The sequence below is a fragment of the Triturus cristatus genome, chromosome 9 (genome assembly GCF_964204655.1).
Source record: "Triturus cristatus chromosome 9, aTriCri1.1, whole genome shotgun sequence".
NCBI lineage: Eukaryota > Metazoa > Chordata > Amphibia > Caudata > Salamandridae > Triturus > Triturus cristatus.
In genome coordinates, this window is record NC_140592.1 from 717,357,269 (window position 1) to 717,381,838 (window position 24,570).

Genomic DNA, 24,570 nt, shown 5'->3' on the forward strand with positions numbered 1-24,570 from the left:
AACAACTGATGTGCAATGAGGACACCTGAAGAGACCATGTACCTCCAGTTGATAGTTTACCACATCTTGTGCCCCATAATGTCTGACTTGCATCTTATTCTAAGACAAGATCTGTAGCAGCAGAGAACATAGTTTTTCTGTTCCATATGTCTAAATGACACCAAAGAAGTTCTTCTTTGGACTCTGAATCGAGGCATACGGGATCCGATTAAGCCAGACCTTTGTGACAATGACGAATCTGAAATCTCTAAATGGCCTGATAATGAAGAGGATCGGGAAAGATGGCTTTGATAAATGATGCTAGCAGGCCCACTAGACAAGCCAGAGATCTGAGGGAACAGTGGATTAGAAAAAGATCAAGGCGAATCTCTTTTTTAATTAGGCTGACCTTCACTTGGGGTAGTTGGAGAATCGATAAGGAAGTGTCTAATACAAACACCAGAAATTCCAGGCGTTGAGAAGGAATGAGTAATGACTTTTGAAAATTGATGAGGAAACAGAGTCTTGAGAGAAGATCCTGACACAGATGCAAATGAGCGAGAAGACAAGTTTTGTCTTGTACCATGAGTAAAAAATCATCTAGGTAAATGATGAGTCTGACTCCCTGAGCCCTAAGGAAGGCCACCAAAAGTTTGAGAATCTTGGTAAAACACCAAGGGGCTGAAGAGAGACCAAAAGGGATAGTTTTTAAATGGAAAAACTGTTTCCCCCATTGAAACTGGAGATACTTCCTGTAAGACGAGTGAACTGGAACTGCCAAAAAAGCATCCTGGAGATCCAGACACACCAACTAATCGTTCAGAAAGTCCCTAAGTTAGAGATAAGTCTCTGTTAGACTTGCCATTTTTTGGCGTGTTTCCCCTGTCTTCTTGCTTTCTGACCTCCCGATTTTGACACTGGTTTAGTGTCTCTGTGCACTTTGTCACTGCTGCTCAGTGTTAAAGTGAAAAGTGCTCCTGTTGTAAATTGTTTTATGGATTGGTGTTTCAATGATTGGCTGATTTGATGTACTCGTCAGTCCCTAGTAAAGTGCACCATGTGTGCCCTGGGCCTGTAAATCAAATACTGCTAGCTGGCTTGCAGCACTGGTTGTGCCACCCTCACAAGCAGCCTGTAAATATAACTTTGGCCTGCAGTTGCTGCTTCTGCCTTGGGCAGTGCAAGGACTGGACTTTCGATAAACTTCTTTATTGAGTTTCTCCAAGGGCTTGAGGTAGAGCCTGTCCCCTGTTCAAGAAGTCTCAGGAACAGCAAAGACTTCAAGCTCTTCCGCCATCAGCTCTGGAGACTGTGTGTTTTGTCCTTTCACAGGAAAATACATACTGATTTAAGGTATGTTCACCTCTTTGGATTGGACTGCTCTTCTTCTTTTTTCAAACATTCACGATACTTTGTATTTATCTTTTATCTTTTTTCTTTCATTTCTCTTTTTTCTTTCTATTTTTAAAAAAAAATTTATACTTTATATTTTTTCTCATTATTCATAAATATTTTCTGACTTCTTTTTGATGTTCATAAAACCTGATGAGGTTCATTTATTGGGTGTTTAGGAAAACCTAACAGGCTGACAATTCTCTAATAGCCTAAAAAAAAAACATTAATTCTCGTTCCCCAAAAAACTTTGTTTGTATAAATGTTTTTATCGTGATGTAAATGTGTCCAATGTCGATTTGTGCAATTCCATGGGCACTTTTTAATGTTGTTGAAAATTTGTCTTGTCTGTATGATTTTCATACTATATGGTCATTTGTTCATGTTGTAAGTCCTGTGTTTTATGATTCATTGGTAATATTTATGTTGTTTTATCATGTTACAGCCCTGATGAAGTTCCCCTTGAGGGAATGAAACGCGTTGGCTGACCAATCTTTTTACCTACAAAATTTAAATGAAAATTAAAGTGGACACTTAGTTTAAAGAACTTTTCGGACTTTCTCATTCGTGCACCCCCATTTCTCATTTTCTATTGACGTTTGATCTGGAGCACAGTAGCGCCACTCAGCGGCTGGCGTTTTGGGTAGATTGCACGACAACTATTACATTTATCTCAAGAACTGGTGTGAGGTGCGGCAAGAAGGGCCCGCCGTTGTTTCAGTTGGAATACTGTGTGTTTTGTGCTGCAACAGAAGAAAAGCAACCCAACGCCGTCTACGTTGCCGACTCCATGTCCTGAAGGCACCACAGAGGGCACTGCCACACCGCAACCCTGGTCTCACCGACGATGCCCCCGGATGCTGCCATGGAGCCGCTGCTTACACTGCGACCTGTGTGCATCGCACTCTGCACCGCCTCACCTCACACCGTCGCCCTGGTATCCCCGATGACTCTGCTCCAAGCCGACAACACCGCCACTACTTGCACCGTGTTTGAGGGCACCGCTCGTAAGTTACACAATGCACCGTCCCCATCCTGCACTGCAGCCTTGGCCTACCGACGCTGGTTATGGGTATGATTTCACCTATTTAGAAAAAGAAAAGAAGAAATTCATATGAGGTACAATTGTCTCATTGATCCCAAATGTCTGTCTCTAAAACACCCAATAGAAGTGAAAAAGTGTAGGAAAGGAACGAGGGAGCCTCACGGTAGCACCACCATGGAGGTTTAAGCAGGAAGGTACTCGCCTGCTGCCTCAAGGTCTCATCATCAGCAGCCCTCGTTCCGAAAACAAATTGAGTGTAAGGGAAGAGAAATAGGTAACAACCTAGAGAGTGCTAAGGTGTGTGTAAAGAAAGGTATAGTGCCAAATTGTGTGCACCAAGGAATCCCCACAACTTATATATAAAAGTGAACTAGTACACACTGGCTTACAATTTTATTCCGTGCTGTGTGTCTACTTCAATTTAAAATGCCGACATGTTTCATTGCCTTTGGGTACACTCATGGCAATTTCATCAGGGCGTGGGGTTTTTTTCTCAACCCTGCATTTCCGCCTGTCTTTTCGTAAAAACTTCTGTAAGAGACAAAGGGTAGAGAGACAAACAACAACACGAAACGACATCAATTGGCAAATGGGCAAAGAATATTATTCCCCTCGTAGCGTATAGGCCATGTCATTTACCGGAATTTGACCCAGGACGGGTATACCTTTACCCTGGAGCTCTGGTATGCGATAAACTGCATTCGTTCTGGGCTCTTCTGGACGGCTCCTACTGTGAGCCTGTAACACATAATCATGGATCGTGAGTCTGTTATTATGGATTTGGGCATATCGTAACTCACTGTCCGTATATCCTTCGGTTTTGCGCCTCATTTTACTAGTATCAATGGCGCCTCCCTGTCTTACAGTTTTCCAGTCTCCCCAATGTGTTACGGCGTCTCAAATTGCGGCTGTAATGAGACGCTGTATCTTCGCTACTCAAACCATCATCATTGTGTTTTCGGAGGTTGTATTTAAAATAAGGGCTGGGAAAGGGACCCCCTCGAGATATTGCAGACCCTCCCGTCTCGCACTCTGTAGCCCCAAAATCACCACTCATGCTTCCAGCTAATTAAAAAGTTCCAGCTGATTAAAGAATTCACAGAGTCCCTGCTTTACTAGTATCTCTTGCTGCAGCACCCACCTTAGTCACTTGTGCGTCCGGCGTTAGCTCAGTAACCACATGCTCAATAGTTTGTCTTAAATATAAGACTAAGGGTATAGATGCTTGACTGGTCTTTCACCTTGGGAACAGGTCACTTGTTGTATGAAACGTTTGAGTGGGGGATGACCTGTTCTCTGCCCCTATAGCTCCAATTTGTGTTGTGGCTACCGACGCTGGTGCCAATGACTCCAGCTCATCAGCCGACGACAGCGATTCAGCATCGATGACGACGCTTCTTGCACCGTGACCTGCCAGCACCGCAACGAGCACCGCATCACTCCACACTGCAGCCCTGGCCTCACAGGCGCCGCTGGATGACCGTCACAGAGCCGCTACCTGTACCGCGACGTGAGGGCACTGCACGCCGCACCGCTACATTTCACACCGCAGCACCCGACGCCTGCCAACGCAGGTGCTCCTGTCTTCAACGATTAGGAGTTCGATCTGCAACGCGTGTGAATTCAAGGGCCCAACGACTCCAGCACTGACTTCCGGAACAGACGCCTGCGGACGCCGTGCTTTGAGAGCTCAACAAGAGGTCTGTATTTCCCTGTATTTCTAAAGGTACTGTTTTGTGGGTTTTCCCGACACCGTAGCTAGCCCGCGACGCCGCAGTCAGCCAGAACTGTTTGGATTTATTTATCATGACGCTGTGATAGCCCCAGATGGAGAAATCGACTTCAAGGAACTTTGTTTCAAGTCTATTTTGACTACTGAAGATTGCTAAGTACAGTATTGTAGATTTTTATCAGTTTTGGTCTTTTCTTAAGTATATAAATATATTGGATATTTTTCTAAACTGGTGTGGTGTTCTTTTGTAGTGCTTACACTGTGTGACTGTTGGTTATGTGCACATGCTTTACACGCTACCAAGGGGGTGAGCAGTGGTTATTTTAGGAGTGTATCTTCCTTATCCTGACTAGAAGGAAGGGTCCCTACTTGGACATGGTGCAAACCATTGCCAACTAGAGACCCTCATTTCTAACAGTCTCCATTTTGAAGTGATAGTAAAGCACAAAGTTGTTAAATACCTTAAAATTGATGACTGGACAAACCATTTTGTTCTTTTAGAAAACCAGGAAAATGGTGCTGAGGAAACCTGAAGTATCAAAAGAAGTTTGTTCGATATCCTGTTTTGAAATAAGTGACTTCACATCTTCCTGGACTAGAAGGAATTGCTCCTGTGAAAAATGAAGAGAGGTGGGCAGATGAAGCTTTACTGGAATCTGGTAAAGATCCATGTGATATCCCTGAATGATTTGAATTACTTCAGGAGTAGAAGTTAGGCTTGTAGTCTTAATAATAGTCTAGGAAGCCTTGATTGTAGGAGCCTCTGTGGAAGGATGGACCTCTTGACGGATAAAGGCCTGCAAAGCGACTCCTTCCTTTGCCAGTCCTGCCAAAAGCCAGAGAAGAAAATATCTTCTTCAGAGGAAATTGAGCTTTGTCAGTGGTAGCGAATGTGAACACATACTTTCCCATCTCCTTGATAAAGGAGTCATTGAAATGAAGCTAATTGACTTGAGGACCCTCTTCCTTAGATGCCAGGCTAGTCAAGTTATGGTCAATCTTGAGCAGAAGCCTTTTCTGTCCCTCCTGTTAGCTATATTCATTGGTATTGCCCAACATACAAATAGCTCACTGAGCCCAATTTGAAAGGGTATCTGGGTCCACTTGTTCGCCCTCCATGTTTGCCTCCTTAGCTGAATCAACCAGATCCAAAATCCTGTCCTGACAGTTCGACCAGGCCCTATCAACCCCCTTCTTGTCAAACTTGATACAAAACAACAACATATTGGGATCAATGAAAGGCGTATCGGCTACTTTATTGGGAAGGGTGAGGGCATTCAGATTTAAGTATATTTCTGGGGCATGACGCAAATAGAAGGAGACATAAACGTGTTCTGAAGGGAACCACTCAGTAGAATTGGAGTGGTGGATTAAAGTAGGGTCTAACATAGGTTCACCTAAATGATCTACCAGATCATTCGACACTGGGTGAAAACACCACCATTAGAAGGAGAAATGTTGTGCCTTTTCTCCAGAGGCCCATTAGAAAGGACAGACGCAATGTTCCAATTAGACCCATCATCATTTATGACATCATCATCATCATCATTGCCAGTGTCCTGCAAACTTACAATATTTAGGGGAGAAGAGGGAAGCCCTGAAAAAGAAACCTCTGGGGTGGGAGGACCAGCAAATTGCGATACACCTTTAAACTACACAGAGCCAGGTGCTGCACATTTCTTTTTTTAGAAGGAACATCAGCAGAACTATGCAATATCTGTGAGATGGAAGCCTCAAGAGACATAGAAACATCAAGCATAGATACAGATACTGCTTGTTGCACCAAGTCCTTAATGAAGAATTACAAATGATCTTTCAGTGTCTGCGATTCCTCATCTTCAGACATAATGCTTTAAAAAATGGCCAAAAAACAGAAGTGAAAAGGGGAAAGTAATAAAAGGGAAGGAAAGGGAATTAAAGGGTTAACCATGACAGAGGATTCTGCTCTAAAGGGGAAGGGCCTAGCAGCTGACGCATGCCAAAGGTGGGGAAATACGCAGAAAAAGACACAGGCTAGGGGAGGACACGCATCGAGCGGTGAGCTCCAGACGCGTATACGAGGTCGGTAGCTTAACTGAAAGGCACAAGCTAATAAAAGCTTAAAAGTGGTGCCGATATCCAAAGGAATATCCTTGGGGGTGGGAGCACGAAGCCAGGGCTAACACACTGAAAGAAGGAAGCACTCAACAAGAAGAACTGCCCCACTGAGAGGAAAAATGGCCGTTATGATTACGTTCCATGGAGCATCTGACAAAGGGAGCGAGCGAACTACAAGGACCACAAGTAAATACTGTTAGTGCAATAAAAATACAGTAATAACAATGAGTAAAAAATATAAAATAGCCCTTAAAAATATGCTGTACGACTTGGCGTTACTTGATGTGTGTAGACACGGGTTTGCAGCCAGTCAAGGTTTCACGTTCCATAGCAAAAAGTATGGACACTTCTCTAGGTTAGACTATTTCTTTGCTGATAGGGTTGTAGCAGACGCAATAACAACATTAAGTATCTTACCTGGCCATATCTCTGACCATGCTGCGGTCACTATGTCACTAAAAGGATATGGTGGATTGCCTAGTCCAAGATGGATGCTAAAAAGAGCTATTGTTTCAGACTTAGAGGTTGGTGAGGAGTTAAAGCGAGCAAGTACAGCCTATTTTCTTGACAATATTGGGTCAGCTTCCCCAGATGTAGTTTGAGAGCCTTCAAGGCATATATTAGAGAGGTGCTAAAAAATTTGACTCACCTCAAAACAAAGACTGAGAGACTAAGTATCAAACAAATGGAGGACAGAGTGGGAGTTTTAGAGGCTGGTCTTCTGCGGCTTGGATCTCAGCCAAATGCTGGAAAGGAGCAGCTACAGAGACATTTAGAAGAGGCTAGACAAAACTTCAGTATTAAATTAGATCAGAAGTGTAGGGAGCAATGGCAAGCTGGTTGTATGAATAATTTTGAATATGGGGAGAAAGCATGGGCACTACTAGCATGGAAAGCTAGAGCAGATAGATCAAGGAATTTTATCCGATAGTTGGTAGTAAACCCCAGGGGCGATGTTTCGGATAAGACTGAAGAAATGCAAGCTTGCCTTATATCCCTATTTTCCGAATTATATACGGAGGACGCTTGCCCCGATCAAGACTTACTTAAAGCTTGGCTGAGGAAAGTGCAATTGCCAAGATTGACAATGGAGAGTAGGGAGGGGCTTGATGCCCCTATTACCAAGGAAGAGATTTGTTCATGTCTATCTCATAATAGGAATGGCAAGACCGCCGGCCCTGATGCCCTGCCGGCCGACGTATATAAACTTCTAACAGAACAACTGGTTCTAGTTCCGGAGAGTTTGTTTAATTCAATCGATCGTCAGGGTGGACGTATCACCAGAACATGGAAGGAGGCCACAATAGTTATGATTCTAAAACCTTCTAAAGATCCTAGCAGGGCCAATTCCTATCGACCAATCTCCCTGATGAATGCAACTATAAAGATTTTATGAGCATTTTAGCGGGAGATTGGCAAAGCTTGCTCCGCAGCTGATACACTTAGATCAGAAGGGATTTATCCCCAAGAGACAGATACAGGAGTTGACACAACAACTCATTGGTACGATAGATCTTTCCACAACCCGCTCGGCTCCCTTGGACGTGATCGCTATAGACATGGCCAAGGCATTTGATTGGGTGTGTTGGATGTACCTGTGAGAGGTCTTGAGAGTCATGGGATTTGGCCTGGGTTTTATATATGCCCTCCAAATGTTGTATGAGGATGCATCAGCCAAGACTCTCCTTAATGGTATATTGACTCCTAGTTTCAGTATATCAAGAGGTACACAGCAGGGTTGTCCCCTGTCATCCCTCTTGTTTGATATCTATATGGAGCCTTTGGCACAACTCTTAAGAGCAGATGGACATGTCGTCACTTTTAGCTCCCCTTTTTACAGCAGCAAGGTTGTGCTATATGCAGACGATCTGTTGATTTTTATGGCATATCCCTCTACAACTATCCCAAGAGTAGAACATTTGGTAGCAGAATTTGGTGACTTCTCTGGGTATTTAGTGAATGCCTCCAAAACTGAAGTGATGTGTTGGAATATCAAAGGTTGGGGTGGGAGGACCAGCTTGGTATCTAGGGATTTCAATTGTAAATCAGGTGGATGAAATCCCCCAGGGTAATCTGCAGAGGGTAGCTAGAGAGAAAGATCATTTCCTAGCTAGGTGGAAACACTTGCCGCTAACAATTTATGGACAAGTTGATCTAATAAAGATGGTGGTCCTTCCTAAATTGACGTATCTCTTCAATTCTACCTTTCTAGCGTTTCCAAAATCTAACATTGATAAAATCCAGGGCAAGTTAGTTAGTTTTATTTGGACACATAAGGGGGCCAGGTTGGCCTGGAAAAACTTAGATGTAGGCTTGATAAGGGAAGCTTGGCTCTCCCCGATTTTAACTTGAACTGCGCAGTGTTTCAGTTTAAAAATGTGCGATTGCTGTTAGGGAAACTGTAGTGAAGCAATTCATCCAAGGAAGACACCGAAGCAGGAACAGTTAACACGTAGTTAATTGGAGCATACCAGAGGGAGCAGACACCAACCAATAGCATCCCCAACAACTGACATAGAACTTCACTGTTGCAAAGTCCTCCTATGCCCTGGGCACCCCCCCCCCCAACTTTTTGCTGAATGGTACTGGTGGTAACTGACTCTGACTGACCCTGGGCTATGCCTAACCAGGCCCAGGGTCAGTGCAATTCTGAAAGACACACATTTAGAATACAGTGAAAACACCTACATACACTAGGGTACACTAAGGGTTGGGGTACACCTGTGGTTGGTATTATCTACCCTATCAGCCCCTATTGAATATTAGGGCAGGGGGATTAAAACTACCTAGAAGTCCCTAGTCCACAATAGGGCATGGCAGTTTGAAGGCCAGCAGCTTTACTGCAATTGCATGTGTGCACTGCTGAAGCCTGAGGTCAGGTTTAAAAGTAGCCCTGGATGGCAGGACTGCTTTTAAAAAGTAAATATTGCTCAAACTCGACTTTGGGGTTTGGGGCACTTAAACATGGATGACCTACAATGTTTTGGAATATTAGAAACCCCCAGGGTCTCCCCAAGGTGTCCCAGGTGTGGGGCGTCAGGTATTTGTAAGGTAGACCCTTATAAAATGTGCTTTCTCTGCCCTGGGGTAAGTGAAATTTCACATTTCAGTCCCCACATTGTGATAAAATGCTGCCCAAATTAGACTTTGATGCTAGGAGCCCTGTGGAGGGGGGATCTGCAATATTTCTATAGATTCAGAACCCCTAAAGTGTCCCCTAGTTGTCCCAGGATGTGGGGGTCATGTAGATATAAGCAAAGTACTTATAAAATATGTTTTTGTAAGTCCTGGTGCTGGAAAAATGGCCCAAGTCATTTTTCCCGTTGCAAATCCCCTGCCAGAGAGGTTAACATAGCAGGAAGTTATTAATTAATATCTCTTGATAGGAGAGGGCTAGAAGTCCCATTCAAAGACTTCCCAGAATGGTATTAGTAAACTCAAGAATATGGTATTTTTGAATTTCTCCTAAAGTGTACATACAAGAAGTTATACGACTTTCTTGTTAGTAAATCCAAATTCAGCCTTCTAGTGGTCTGTCCTGATTGGTCAGAGTTAAGTGGATTAGCCAGGCTGCCTTGAAGAGCCCCTGGGGTTAACCTGCTCTGCTGGAAGGCCAGTGTGCTGCTACTCAGGAATGCCAGAGCAGGGGGAGGAGTTGTAAACCATAGTCTTCAAAGGGAAGTGGAGGCCTTAGTGTCATTTACAACTCTAAACTCTTCACCTCAGCCAGAGCCAGGCTTATGGAAGGAATGAACAGATGCAAGTAAGCCATCCTAGGGGTCTGTTTAGCCAGCTCTTACCTCCCTGCTGGAAAATCAGCAATTATGAATTGGGAGGATTTGGTGCACTCTGGGACAAAATAATGCCACACTCTACAGGATGTGGTCATATTTTTGGGGAGTTGGCCTGCTCCCATTGGTCAGCAGTGGCCTCCTGCTTGACCCAGAGAACTGGGAATAAGTATCTGAGCGGGGTAGAGTCTCTCGGATCTGCTGCTTGAAACTTAAGGAAGCAAGACGTTGACATGCTGAGAAGCTGGGGTGCAAAGTTCTAAGGCCTGGCTGTTGCAGGGATTCTGCACATACACAGAACTATGTGCAGGAAACCAGGACCTCGGTGTATTGTGGTGTACCAAAATCCCACTCCTACTAGCAATAGTGTCTCATTCGTTCTCCGTACTACAGCGAAACTACCAATGATTAGACAACCTAGAACATGCCACTCCGTTCCTCTCAGGAGTACTGGGAACAAGAACACTCTTTTGTTCAAGCACTCATACTTGTCCACAACGTGAGTAATCAGAGACACTGTATAGTTCAAAATGTTTATTTTAACTAACATGCACTACACAAGCCAATACTAGCAGCAAAATACATAAAAACAATATAATCAGCATTGTTACAATTCCATATAATACGAACAGGGATATCATGTTATGACAGTGGAACAAGGACTCCAGCGCCTTACCACCCTCCCCGTGCAAGAAGCTAGTTAATTATAATTTTAGAAGACCTCTGGGCTTTGTCAGGGGGACACCATACCTCCAAGTCTAGATGCAAAGGTTTACATCTCCGGACAAGCACAGCTCTTCTGTTCTGGATAGATTTTCTCTAAGTGCCTAAACATGCATCCTGTGCAATATTAAAAGGCACTGAAATTCAGTAGTGCAGCTGTGTTCTATGTTGTGTATAATGTGTGTGGGACTGACCAAAGCATATTAACAGGGATATTGTTTTCTGACCTTGAACATTATGTGCAGACGAGAAGCATAGAGCACAGCGAGATGTGTGAAAGGCAGATGGTTCTCTTGTGAAAACGCGCAAGCAAAGTATTTACGAAAACAGAGCCATGTAGTAACGTGTGCAAAAGCGGCAGAATGGCGGCCAAGCATATACAAACTGATGCTAATTTAGCAATGTCCGTTGTTAATCCCATATCTTCACTACATGTCCTCTGAAGCATGTGCCAGATGAAACTACAGCCCTGTGGATTACCTTGCTGCAAAAGAACTAAAGAGTGGACTCCCTGCAAGCTACAGGTTAACAGAGCTCACCTGGACCATTACCACCAAGGATCCTCAACCTAGAGAACACCAGTGGATTTGTAAGGGTTTTGTCCAAGTGGATAGTGGCAACTGAAGTCCTCAACTTTCAAGGACCATCTTGGAGCTTCCAGACCCTTGGAGGAAGAAGTTCAAGAAGTTTGGAGAACTTTGGAGCAACTTAAAAAAAAAGCTCCATAGAGGGACCGACTCAACCTGGCTAGCCAATCCGCCTGCCTTCAACCGCGAGCCGGCCAAGCCATCCAGGTTCGTCCCGCTAAAAGATGCGTAGGTCCCACTTCCAGAGTTTAACCGGAAGTAGAAGAAATCGAAGGCCGGCGAACCCTCACTGAATCCGGCCTGGTGAAGAGCATCGAGGGACCCCGCGAGAAAAAGCCCCGTAAAAGTTTCTAAGTCCGAACGAAGAAAAGGTGACCAGAAGCTTCCTTGAAAGCCAAGCCGCCTGCCTTCAACCGCGTGTCGGCCTGGATCCTGGGTTTGCCCCGCTGAAACGCTCCGGAGGTTGGATTTCCATAAGTTTGATCAGGAGCTCATCGCAAGGCTATCCGGCGAACCCTCACCAAATCCGGACACGCTGAGAGCTTCGAGGGACTCCGGGAAGAAAAGCTTCTAAGTCCGAAAATAAAAACTGTGACCGGGACCTACCACGAGTGGTAGCCGCTCAGGGCTCCATCACGGTCGGCCTGAAACTTTGACTTTGAGCCGGTCTATCGCGACCAGATATCCCAATAAGGCGCTATATGTTTCTAAGTGCTATATAATGCTAAATCTTTGAAAATTCATATTTCCGGTTCCCTACATTAGATGTTTGTCGTTTTGGTGTTATTTTATAGATACAAATATTTCCTATTTGTAGAAATTGGTGTTGGATTTTTATTATGTGTTGTGTCTTAAATATTTACTGAATTGGTGTTTTTAAATGCTTTACATACCTGTCTTTGAAGTTAATCCTGTCTGCTCGCAGCCACGTTACCAAGGGTTGAGCAGGGGAATAATTTTCTAAGACCTATTCTGAGTCCTATTATGTGTTAGTGGCCTTATTGCCAGTAGCAGACCTACATTTGCCCCTACCAATAACCCACTTTCCAACACCCACACATGTCATAAACCCCACATTCCACAGAAGACCTGACACGAGAGGTGAGGGGTGAAGAAAGACAAAGCCACAGTATAATACAACCCCCTTCTTTCAATGAAACAAGCGCAGGACCACAAGACAAACGCAAGAGGAATCCCACACAGTACACCACCCACCACCCACATCCAACAGATGAATGTAGAACAAAAACAACAGAAAAATAAATCAGCGAGTAACAATATCATTGAGCCACTTAGGACAACTCACCGGCCTCTTGCCTCTCTCCAACTTTGCGTAAGGCAACACTTTAAGGCCATCCCTTCCAACATCACCTTGTGGAAGCACCTGGGACTCTTTAGAATTCAAGTCTGACAAAGACAAGTCTGAATCCGCACTTTCCAGCAGGGAACTACCTCCACCCCTTTGCAATAGCGCCATCCTTCTCATGTTCCAGACTTGCTCATGATCTATTTTCAACCAATTATGACCCACCTGTTTGACCGTGTAAGGACCGCAGAACTTAGATAAAGCAGCATTAACGCCACCCGGTGTGACTTTGACCCAGTCTCCCACACTAAAGAGACCTTACTTGGGGCAAAGGAAGGAATTCTTGGTAGTTGAGTTACTTCCACTTCTTTACATCCATGAAGGACACAACTTAGTGGAAGGATTCCTGCCTCTCATCATTTCAAAAGGTGTCTTGCCTGTTGCCACATTGGGTGTGGTGCGGTAAGTCCACAAGATGTCTTTAATCGCACTTTGCACATTCTGCCCCACCCTGCTGGCTAATTCCATGGTACCCTTCACTAATCTATTTATCCTTTCAACTTGGCCATTGCTCTGTGGGTTGTAAAGGGAGGTACAGATAAGTTTTACCCCCACATGAGCTAAAAAGGTTTCCATTTCAGATGAAGTAAGCTGGTTACCATTGTCGGTGATAAGTTTAAGTGGCACACCTTTTCTTCTAAAAATCTCCTCCAATAAGGCAATGGTGGTTTTGGTACTAATGTTTCTCAAAAATACTACTTCAAACCACGTGATTTGGCATCTACCAAAACAGTGGCAAACCGTTCTTGTTCATACAAAAATGTAAAAGGACCAATGAAATCTAAGCGGACCTTTTCCCAGATGGAGTCAGCTTCAGCCATATGTAATAGTGTTTCCTTGACAGATCCACCTACTTTCAACCTTTTCTCAGACTTTTTTTACATGACATACAGTTCTCAACCCACCTCTTAACATCAGAATCCATTTTAGGCCACCACAAATTATCCTTAACCCTTTTGAGAGTGAAGGTTTGTCCCATGTAGCCCTCATGTGCTAAGGCAATAAATGTATGTCTCAGAATCACAGGAGGAATAAATCTCGCACCCCTGACAATAATGTGATCAGGATTAACATACAATTCTTCCACCACTTTAGAATAAGGTCTAACATCATCACAATATGTACTCTCCCTCTTGACGCCTCATTGATCATTCTGGTTACAGCTTTAAGTTCTTGATCTGTGTCTAAAGATTCCAACCACTCACGTTTTGAGATTGCACTGTGCACATCAGTTAAGATTTCATCAACGCTTGCCACAACTTCCTCTGTGATTACTTTGCCCCCTGCACACATTTTGTCCAGTAACTTGGAGAGGCAATCAGCCACTTTTTTCTTCCAGCCAGGCAAATATTTATCTGTGAAATCACATTCTTGTAACTTGACAGCTTATCTTGCGAGGCGAGTTGAACAATTTTTAAAACCATTGGGTGCTAGCACCTTCAATAGAGGTTTGTGATCAGTCCCTAGAATCACTCTTGAACCCCAAATAAAAGTGTGAAAATGAGAAGTGGCCCATACAGCTGCCAATGCCTTCCACTCTATGACTGAGTAATTCCTCTTGGTGTTTAAAAGGGAGCGGGACGCAAAGGCCACTGTTCTTTTGACACCTCCATGTACCTGTTACAGGACAGCACCCACACTAACTGCGCTTGCGTCCACAGTGAGTATGGTCTTCAAATTGCACTTAAATGGAGCCAAATTTTTTGCATTGGAAATATCTTCCTTAATACCAGATTATTCATTTTCTTGAGAGATTCCCCACTCAAACTTCTGCCCTTTCCTAAGTAAAGCTCAGAAGGGTTCAGATTTAGTGGCAAAATCCTTTACAAATTTAGCATAGTATTCTACCATTCCCATGAAGTAGCATAGCATATATTTATCAATGGGTGTTTGAGCATTGACAATGGCACTCACAAGGTTGAGTTTCGTTCTCACTCCTTCACTGAAAATGCGGTACCCAAGGTATTCAACTTCACCCACCAAAAACTTGCACTTCTCTCTGCGCAAAGTGAGACTAGCCTCCAACAACTTGCCAAGAACTATACGTTACGTGTCATTATGAGAGTCAATACTATCTCCGAATATCAGGATGTCATCTTGAAAGAAAATGACATTACTTACACCCACCAGAACTTTGCAGATAAGTCTCTGAAACACGCTCGCAGAGGATAACAGTCCAAGGAGCAAAATGGTAAATTTAAAAACACCTTCGGCTGTAACAAAGGCAGTAAGGTGCTTAGAGTCAGGATGTAGCATTACCTCATGGTAAGCACTTTTGAGGTCTAATTTTGAAAATAAAATTCCCCCAGCCAATAAAAAAACTAACTCTGTGATATTGAGTAGGGGAAAGCGATCCATTACTACATTCTGATTTAGGCTGCGAAGGTAAACACAGAATCTCAAGGGCCCATCAGCCATTTTTGTGATAACCACGGGAGATAACCATTGTGTGGCTTTAACGGGCCCCATGACACCATCGGTCTTTAAAATGATTTTGTGGGTATAATCTTTGGCCACTCCCAACTTACTATTGAACACTGGTGCAAATTCTTCTAATAACTTGTTCATATCATCCTCATTCACTACCATGACCTGTTCTGCCGCTCTGGGATTTACTACAATGTGTATGTCATACTTATCAGACTAACCCAATATAGATGGACCTTCAGTAACAACATAAATTTTCCCCTTCGTGTGACCTTCGTGAAACAGGATATCAGCATCAAAATACCCCATTACACCAATGTTGGCTCCTTGATAACCCTTCAGTACAACATTAGTATTATTCAACATTTTACCAGGCCACACAGTGTCGAATAAATGTTTTGAAATGATGGTGTACAGAGACCCAGAGTCTACCATCAGAGTCACCAACTCCCCATCCACCACAAAATCCGCTTTGGGACGTGAACGTCTCCTTGAATCATCCGAAACATCTTGTTCCATTTGATTAGTCAGCTCCGAATTCACCATTAAAATTCTGTGTTCCGTGAGATCCTCTGATTCTTTAACCATAGCCACCTTTGCTTTGTTGGCTTAGCACATGCGAGCAAAATGGCCCTTCCTTCCACACAAACGGCAATCTTTCCCAACGCGAAACAAAATTTTGAGTCTGCGATGTGGAAGTGATAGAGATCAGGGTGCATAAAATATCCTTACTTCCACGGATAGAGTAATTTCACAGTTACACGCACATACACTCATCAAACACTAGGGCCCATTTCACTAACATACGCTCAAATACTCTACCATCACTGAACCTGTGGAAAGAAAACTCCTAAACACCCCGCATCTATATCGAGGTCGATAAGACCTGGTTATTGTAACTGCCCTGAAACATAATCTAAACAATCTATACAACAATAATCAAAATAGAGTACTCAATAATTGACAAGAAATAATAACCAACACCGTATTCAAAGTTATGGTACTTTATCTAAAATTAGTCAAAGAAAGTAAATCAGAATAAATCATCATTCTCATAATTACCTATTCTAGCTAAATGTCAGAATGGGTCAGGACAGGTCTCTCAGTAAAAGTCTCTTGAGTCGCCGTCCTTTCAGCATCGATCCTCACCAACGCAGGTTTGGGAAGAAAATGGCAAAGTGGCGAAGTGGCGAAGTGGCGAAGTGGCGAAGTGGCGAAGTGGCGAAGTGGCGAAGAGGCGAAGTGGCGAAGTGGCAAATACCCTCTCTAGGCTAACAATTTTTATAGTGTTCTGAACAAAGGAAAGAAACAAAAGTATTCATCGCGTCCGCTGAACCTCTGAGCAAAGCGAGAAGGAAAGGATGTAGCATCGCTACATTTGAAAAATCTCCGCTCAGGAAAATCACAAAAATAAAAAGACAGAACAGGAACCAAAAAATAAATGTATCCTTTAACATCCACATTTCCTCAGCGATGACACAATGAGCTCAGAGTTCTTTCTTTAAGGCTCCTTTGTCTTCCAAGGCTGTTCCGATTCATCTGGAAACTCGCCCAGAACTGCTGCTGTCCTCACGGAAAGTTTTAACCAGGCAAGGACTGTGGACAGATGACTCGCATCCATATTCAGCAAGGCCTTTTCCATCACAAACTCTTACTCGAGACTAGGCTGCAAACGGCGGCCATGTTTGGTCAGGCCACAATAGGCCACAATAGACCATCTTAATTAAAAGAGACAAAAACAACGTTACCACAGCATAGTGATTAAACAGTGTTAACCCCACTAATACCCTTATGTGTATGTAATTATCTAGCCTCTGCAACACAGAAAAGCATTAATTCAAAAGCGTTTTGTGCTTTAAAATAAACAGCACTCAGCAACATTTAAACATGGAAACATGCACGTTATTATTAGTTAGCACACATACGCGTTCCCACATGTAATTCTCTCTTGTTAAAACACACATGTTGATCAGTATAAAACACTTACACAAAACAAATAATTAATAATTAATGATTAGTGTTAGTTCGACAAATAGACAAACCAGAGCTTTAAAAAAAAACCCGATTAATTTTCAAACAGAAAATTCTGCTCTAGCAATCCCCCCTTTGGTGATTTTATCACCAAATAACCCAAAAAACACACACAAAAAAAAAAAAATTGAAATTTTAATCCCATTTTAGGAGAAATCGAAAATGTCTTTTTCTCCTTACACAACACTACACACCAGTCACTCTTTCATCATCCTTCTTTGTTTCTAAGTAGACACTCTCCCTCAATTCTTCTAATTCAATTTCTTGTGGTTCTCTTTTCAACCTTTTATTTCTCTTTTCATTATTCCTTTTAATTAATCTCTTTCACCCTCCCCTGTTTTTACAACACAAACACATTAATCTAAGTATCAATAAAGCAACAATTATACAAGATAAAGGAAACAATATCTTACCTATAATAGTACTATCTATTTTTGCAATAAATCACCTTATTAGCTAATTTTGTCCAGATACTTTCAGCTTCAAGTGGTACTAATTCTTCATGCAAATCAGTAATATTTTTGATATAGACCTTCAGGTCTTTGCTTTCGTCTGGAAAGTAAGTGCAACAATGTTGAACTTTCAGCATTCCACAGACTCCACCCTCCTTGGCTAATAGAATATCAAGGGCAAGTCGATTTTGCATTGACATGGCACGTACGGCAATCAACTCCGTATTTACCAAAAGAAACCCTCCAGCGGTATTTGTCGACAAGCGATCCACCACTGTTGACAGTTTCCGAATCCTATGAGCATTTAAAGAAATTCCCACTGCTGGAATTAAAGCTCCAAAAATGTCACCTACTATTTCAGACCAAGTTTCTCTCTTGAAACGCATTAGTAAATTAATATGTTCTATATCTTCTATTCTATCTATATGAAAGATCTTTGGAAAGACCAGGCCCACATAACACGTGCCATACCAATGGTCAGGCAACTTGTAATAAGCCTTGTTCCCACAAACATAATACACTCCTGGAAAAATTGTATCTTCTCCACCTCTGAAACCCCATCCTGTTGCAATGAAGTATGTATCATGACATTCACTAGTCCCAACAAAGTATGTATCATATTGAGACTTCCTTCTTGTAATGCATAGCTTACCCTTCTGTGGTGCATCTAGAGCTAAAGTTGGACTAGCCCCATTTCTCAATTCCTTTCCCATCTTAATGTCCCAAATTGTCTCACTCACTTTATATTTCCCTGCTTTCTCATGCATGCTCAATCTCCTTTCCTCTACCATATTTAGGAAAGCTTTCTCCTCTTCTTTCAGACTGCAAGTTAAATTGTTCTTAAAAATGTAATCTAATGTTAATTCTTCTTTTTCAATAAAAATCTCACCAAAAATGTTAGCTTCTTTAGCTGGATTCAGCTCTTTGTTCATTGGCAAGTGCCCAAAAATACTATCTTTGTTAGACATCTTATAATCTATTTTCCCTAGCAAATAAAAAACACTACTCAACACACTACAAGAAATTCCATACGTAGCTGGTAAATGATGATAAGTAACACCCTCTGAAACGGATGCAGGCAATTGCATACAGACGTAGCAATCCCTAACTTCCATTGTCTTCACATATTCGTATAATAGCTTCGAAAAAACATTACTAGAAAAATCATTAATTGACCTATCTTTATGTACGTAAGTATTACTAATTCTAGTCGGAACTACTTTTTGTGAACTCTTCTCTGCAAAAGTCACATTCTCAGTGTGTATTCCTAAAGTGTCTAATGTAACCCTAAAGGTAACTAATAAAGCTAAAACACCCCATAATAGCATTAATAATCCAGTACAGCAGCAGCACATTCTACACCATCTTCTTAAGAAGGCACATCTACTTTGATTATTCTCTGTGTTAGCCATTTTACTACTTTGACCGTGTCTTTTGACTTAGCCTCTTCTACTCCACTACTTGAGACTCTAAAATTCTGGATTACTTCAAACAATCAATTCAGTTTCTTCTTTTTTTCCACTTTTCTCCAAGTGATTTCTTTTGTTCACTCAGTTTGGATATTCATCATTTTTCACTCCAACCTCTTCGACATCAAATTGTATTAGATCTCCAACAATATCCTCAGTATCTGACTTTTCATCAATGTCAGTCAAGATAACTTTCAGGATTTCACCAGTATCTTCTTCAACCACTTCTCGTACGGTCTCCTCTGGATTTCCTTGACTTTCTGTCTCTTCACCTTCAGACAGTGCCACGTACGTCCGCTCCGGCGACCTATACTTTTGGTTGGGTTTTCTTATTCTCTTGATCCCTTCTGGTTCTTGTTCTTTTGACTCTTTTCTCTTTTCACCTTTTACTGGATTCTGACTCGATACTTCATTCACTTGTTCAGCTTTCGAAGTATTCGCTCTTATCAGTCTGTATCTCAGCCTCTTTATTCTGTTGTTAGGCCAAAGATCCCCTCTCACAACCTTTTTCGGTCTTGTTTCTGTATTATTTCTCTCTCCAATCCAAGTTCTCTTTCTCAGAACTCGACTCTCTGATTTCTCATTTTCACTTTCATCCGATTCTGTTTCAAATGCCTCTTGTTCTTCAGCAGTTCTCTTTCGCTCCACAGTCTTTTTCACCACTGTTTGAGACTTCCCTACTTCTGTCCCTCCTCGGGTCTCCGACACGCAATCTTCTTGCTGTCTACTTGTCCCTTCACCTAGCTTATCAAGAATGTTCCGTACACCTCCTCGGGGGTCTTCCGCAATCTGTCCCTCTCTATCTTCTTCTGACCCTGCTTCTTCAGGTACAATCTCAAGTGGTTCTTCGATCTCCTCCTCTTCTGATTCAGGAGTAGTCTCTGTGGAATTGCTCTTTTCTTTTCTTTTTTCTTCACTGCTTTTCAGAACTTCAGGCTCTTTCACAGAATCTGATCTTTTCCCCAAGACTTTCAATGGTTCTCTTGAAGACTTCTCTGACTCTTTTACCGGTTCTGTTTCTTCATCATCACTAGAATCTGACTCTTCAAAATACTCTTTACCAGTTCCGCCTTTCGGGTTTGGAACTCTCAGAGTATGACTCGCATGCACCCAATTTTTCACACCAGCACACTTTACTGCAGTTGTCGTAGTTAGAATGACTTGTCTCGGTCTTCCCCACCTTGGAACCAAGCAATTTCTTCTTCTGTGCACTTTAATCCTCACCCAGTCCCCTGGACTCAGATCATGAGCTTGCTTCTTCCCAAGTGTGGTAGCTTCTTCTCCAACCTGGTGAAACACAGAATGAACTGCGTCAGCCAGGCCTTTACAGTAATCCAAAATCATGTCATCAGTTATTGTCATCAACTTATTTGCAGGTACATATGCATGTCGCATTGCACGTCCCATTATGATTTCATGCGGACTTAAACCAGTAGTTCTATCTGGAGTAGATCTAATAGTCATTAGCACTAGAGGCAAGACATCTGGCCATTTCATGCCAGTGGCTAAACACATCTTACCAATCCTGTTCTTGATTGTGCCATTAATCTGCTCAAGCACACCAGAAGCCTCTGGTCTGTATGCACAATGTAGCTTCTGCTGTATGCTTAATGCTTCACAAATCAAACTCATGAGTTCATTATAGAAGTGTCCACCTCTATCAGACTCAATCGTTACTGGAAATCCGTACCTAGGAATCAACTCTCTTAACAGTAACTTTGCCACTGTTATCCCATCATTTCTCCTAGTTGGATAGGCCTCCACCCATCTTGAAAACAAACAGACTACCACTAGAACATACCTCAGTCTGTTCACTTGGGGCATTTCAATGAAATCAATCTGCATTCTTGTAAAAGGACCTCCTTCTCTGCCTATTGTTCCCAGACTCACCACTGTCTTTTTCCCAGTGTTAAATTGCTGGCAAATCAAACATCTCTGACAGATGCTCTCTGCAATTGTCCTAAACTTTGCATTGTACCAGGTCTGCTTAAACGACCTGATCATCGCATCCCTTCCCAAATGTCCCTGTCCATGATACATTCTTGCCATTGACGACAGCATGGAGTTCGGCATTACTGGTCTGCCATCTCTATAGACCCAAACATGGTCTGTTTCTCTTGGGGCACAACCTGCCTTAATCCAATCTTTCTTCTCTTCCTTTCCTGCCTCATCCTGTAACTGTTTCACTTCATCCCACGTCTCTAAGACATTAGTAAACATCACAGAACAAAAAGACATTTCACCTTCTCGTTCCCGATTAATGGACTGGTTGTTTTTCGCGCAATATTGCGCAATGTCATTGGCATAACGATTTCCAACTGTCACAAAATCATCTCCTTGTCCATGAGCAGCACACTTCACAACTGCTAACTCTTTAGGCAACTGTATTGCTTCAAGTAATTTCCCAATCATTTCAGCATTCTTTATTGGAGTCCCACTCGACGTCAAGAAACCTCTTTGTAGCCAAAGCTGGCCAAAATCATGCACAACTCCAAATCCATACTGACTATCAGTCATCACAGTCGTCCTCAAATCTTTCCCAATTTCACAAGCTTTTGTCAATGCCACTAATTCCGCAACTTGTGCAGATTTCATTCCTTTCAATGGTGATGCTTCCATAATCTCTGAAACCTTACACACTGCATATGCTGCACATAGCACACCCTCATCATTCCTCAGGCATGATCCATCCACAAACAACACATGATCACTCTCATGCAAGGGAAGATCCCTTATGTCTGGTCTCGGTTTTGTACAGTAATCAAGCACATCCAAACAATTGTGATCATCTTCTGTTTTCACACCCACATTTTCAATATCCGGCAACAATGTCGCTGGATTCACATTCACACATCTTTCAAGAGTCACATTTGACGCTCCCAGAATCACTTTCTCATATTTAGTCAGCCGACTATGTGGCATGTACTGGGTTCTGCTTCTTGTCAAAAGAATTGCCACATTATGAGGTACGAATACCCTTACAGGATATCCCATTATGATTCCCTCACTTTGTTCCAGGCTTCTGCATGTTGCAGCCACAGATTTCAAACAACCTGGTAAACCTACAGCTACAGGGTCAAGTGTCGATGAGAAGTACGCAATAGGCCTCCTCAGCTGTCCATGCTTCTGAATTAACACTGAAAGTGCACATCCATTCCTCTCACTGCAGTACAATTCAAACTCCTTTTCGTAGTCAGGCATACCCAAAGCAGGGGCTTCACACATTCTGCTTTTCAGCTCTTCAAATGCTGCCATTTGTTCTGCATCTAGTTCTAATGATTTTTTCAATAACTGATTGAATATCGAAGGACTCTCCGTATACCCCTGTGGGATACGACACCATGCTAAAATACGCTGGCCAAACCTAAATGCAAAAATCGGCTGGCTGTCATGATGCAATGGAATTGAAAAGAACGCATGACACAAATCAATCACTGTATACCACTCAGCATCATGTGGAATCTGATACAAAATCACTGATGGATTTGGCACAATAGGACAACATGCCACCACAATTTGATTAACTTTTCTCAAATCCTGCACAATCCTAAATTTCCCATTTGGCTTTTTCAACCCCATTATCGGTGAATTACACGGGCTACTCAGTAGTTCTCTCAGAACTCCCTGTTGAATCATTTTCTCAATTATAGGAGTTATTCCTTCAATTATTTCTGGTGTCATTTTATACTGAGGAATGTTAGGATACGTAATTCCCTCTTTCACTGAAATTTTCACAGGATCTACATTATTCATCAATCCTACATCCTCTCCAGTAAAATCCCAAACTGCCCTTTTACTGTGTCTCTCAGCTCTTGAGGCAAATCCTCCGGATTAAACACAGCAAATGCACCAACCATTTCACTTTCTCTATTTCCTAGAGTCATTCGGTACAAAACATCCTCATCTGGTGTCTCAAAAGCTATTCCATCCGGTGTACAGAAAATCGTGCAGTTCATTTTGCACAACAGATCCCTACCTAGCAGGTTCACTGGACTAGTGTCACAGACGATAAATCTGTGCATGTCTGAAAATTTCCCTATTTGTACTCTTACCGGTTCAGTAAGACGTGTCCTGATTTGTGTATTAGCTACACCAACTACTTGGATTGCTTCATCCGAGAGAGGAAGATTTCTAATATCTGTTGACCTGACAGTTGATCTTGTCGCACCTGTGTCTACCAAAAAAGTAACACTTTCGTCATTTATTTTCCCATCTACAAATGGTCCTGCCTGGTCTATTTCTAGAGTTGCACCAAGTATGCACTCTTCCTCCTCTCTTCGGCACCGTCAATAATCACCCTCAGACTCACTCCCTTCATTCTTTAACAAGTACTGCTGTACCTGGTTAGAACGCCTTGGTTTGTTTACCTGTTCATCATTGTAGAATCCTGAATCCTGATTATACTTTTGTGACCCTCTATTCTGCGGCAAGGGCAGTTTTGGCTCTTGACTCTGCTGTCTCACAACTTTCTGTTGTTGCTGCTGTTGATTATTTCCTTCGTTCTGCACCTGTTGATTTAAGGATTTTCCCTCATTATTCACTACTGGTGGATTGGTACATTCAGATCTCCAATGTCCCAGTTGGCCACAGTTGTGACATGGGAACTTTTTTTTAGCTTCCTCAAGATTTCCCTTTCCTTTTCCTGCATATCTATGTCTATTCCCTGCATTATTTCCTGCACTATTCGCCTGCTCCACCAACTGTGCTTCCTGTCTTTACGCAACCTTCACTTGTGCCCACATTGCTTTCTCTTTCAGCTTTCTCTGTTTTGCTTCAATTTCATCACTGAAGTATTTCGCATGTCTCAGAATCTCATCTATTTTCTTACTCTGCCAATCCACTGTGTGTTCACGAATTCTCTCACTAATCTCAGGTCTCAGGCCATATACAAATCTGTATACAAAATGACTCAAATCTTTGTCACCCAGTTGTTCATCTCCACTGAATTGTTTAAAAGCCAGTATCAGCCTCTCGTAAAAAGCATGAACTGATTCTTTTGCTTCCTGTTGTGTTCGATCTATTTTAACCCAGTCTGTCTCTTTTGGAGGTACCTTACTCTTCAGGTATACCATCACCTGTTCATACTTTCTCATTACCTCTGGATCTGGTGCTCCTGTTCTCGGATCTCTTGGATATTCCTCAGTAGGCCAACTCACAACTATTTTACACTCAGTCCACAAGTCTGCTGGAACAATTATATCAAACAGACTATTCAGGTCAATCCACAGCACTTTTGACAATTTCACAAACCTATCTACCTGCCTATACCACTCGACGGGCTTTTCTCTCAATCGAGGGAAATCATTCGTAAATGATAAAATATCCTGTCTGGTCCATGGAACATGTACATATCCTCCTCCAGGTATTTCTCTCATAGGATAATTATCCACTGGTTTCTCCTTTTCTCTCACAGGAAATGCTGAATAAGTCCTATCCTCTGATTCTTCTCTTTTCTTGTACCACCTATCCTTCCACTTTT

The 24,570-nt window shown here is 42.5% G+C and overlaps 1 long non-coding RNA gene across 1 annotated transcript in view; it reads left to right on the plus strand.

The window, feature by feature from the left end:
• The window catches only part of LOC146798592 (uncharacterized), a 151,475-nt gene that overhangs the window by 15,939 nt on the left and 110,966 nt on the right, over positions 1-24,570 (plus strand). Inside the window, exon 2 of the long non-coding RNA XR_014968728.1 lies at positions 4,650-4,778. This is a non-coding gene — a long non-coding RNA (uncharacterized LOC146798592). The remainder of the gene's footprint in view (positions 1-4,649; positions 4,779-24,570) is intronic.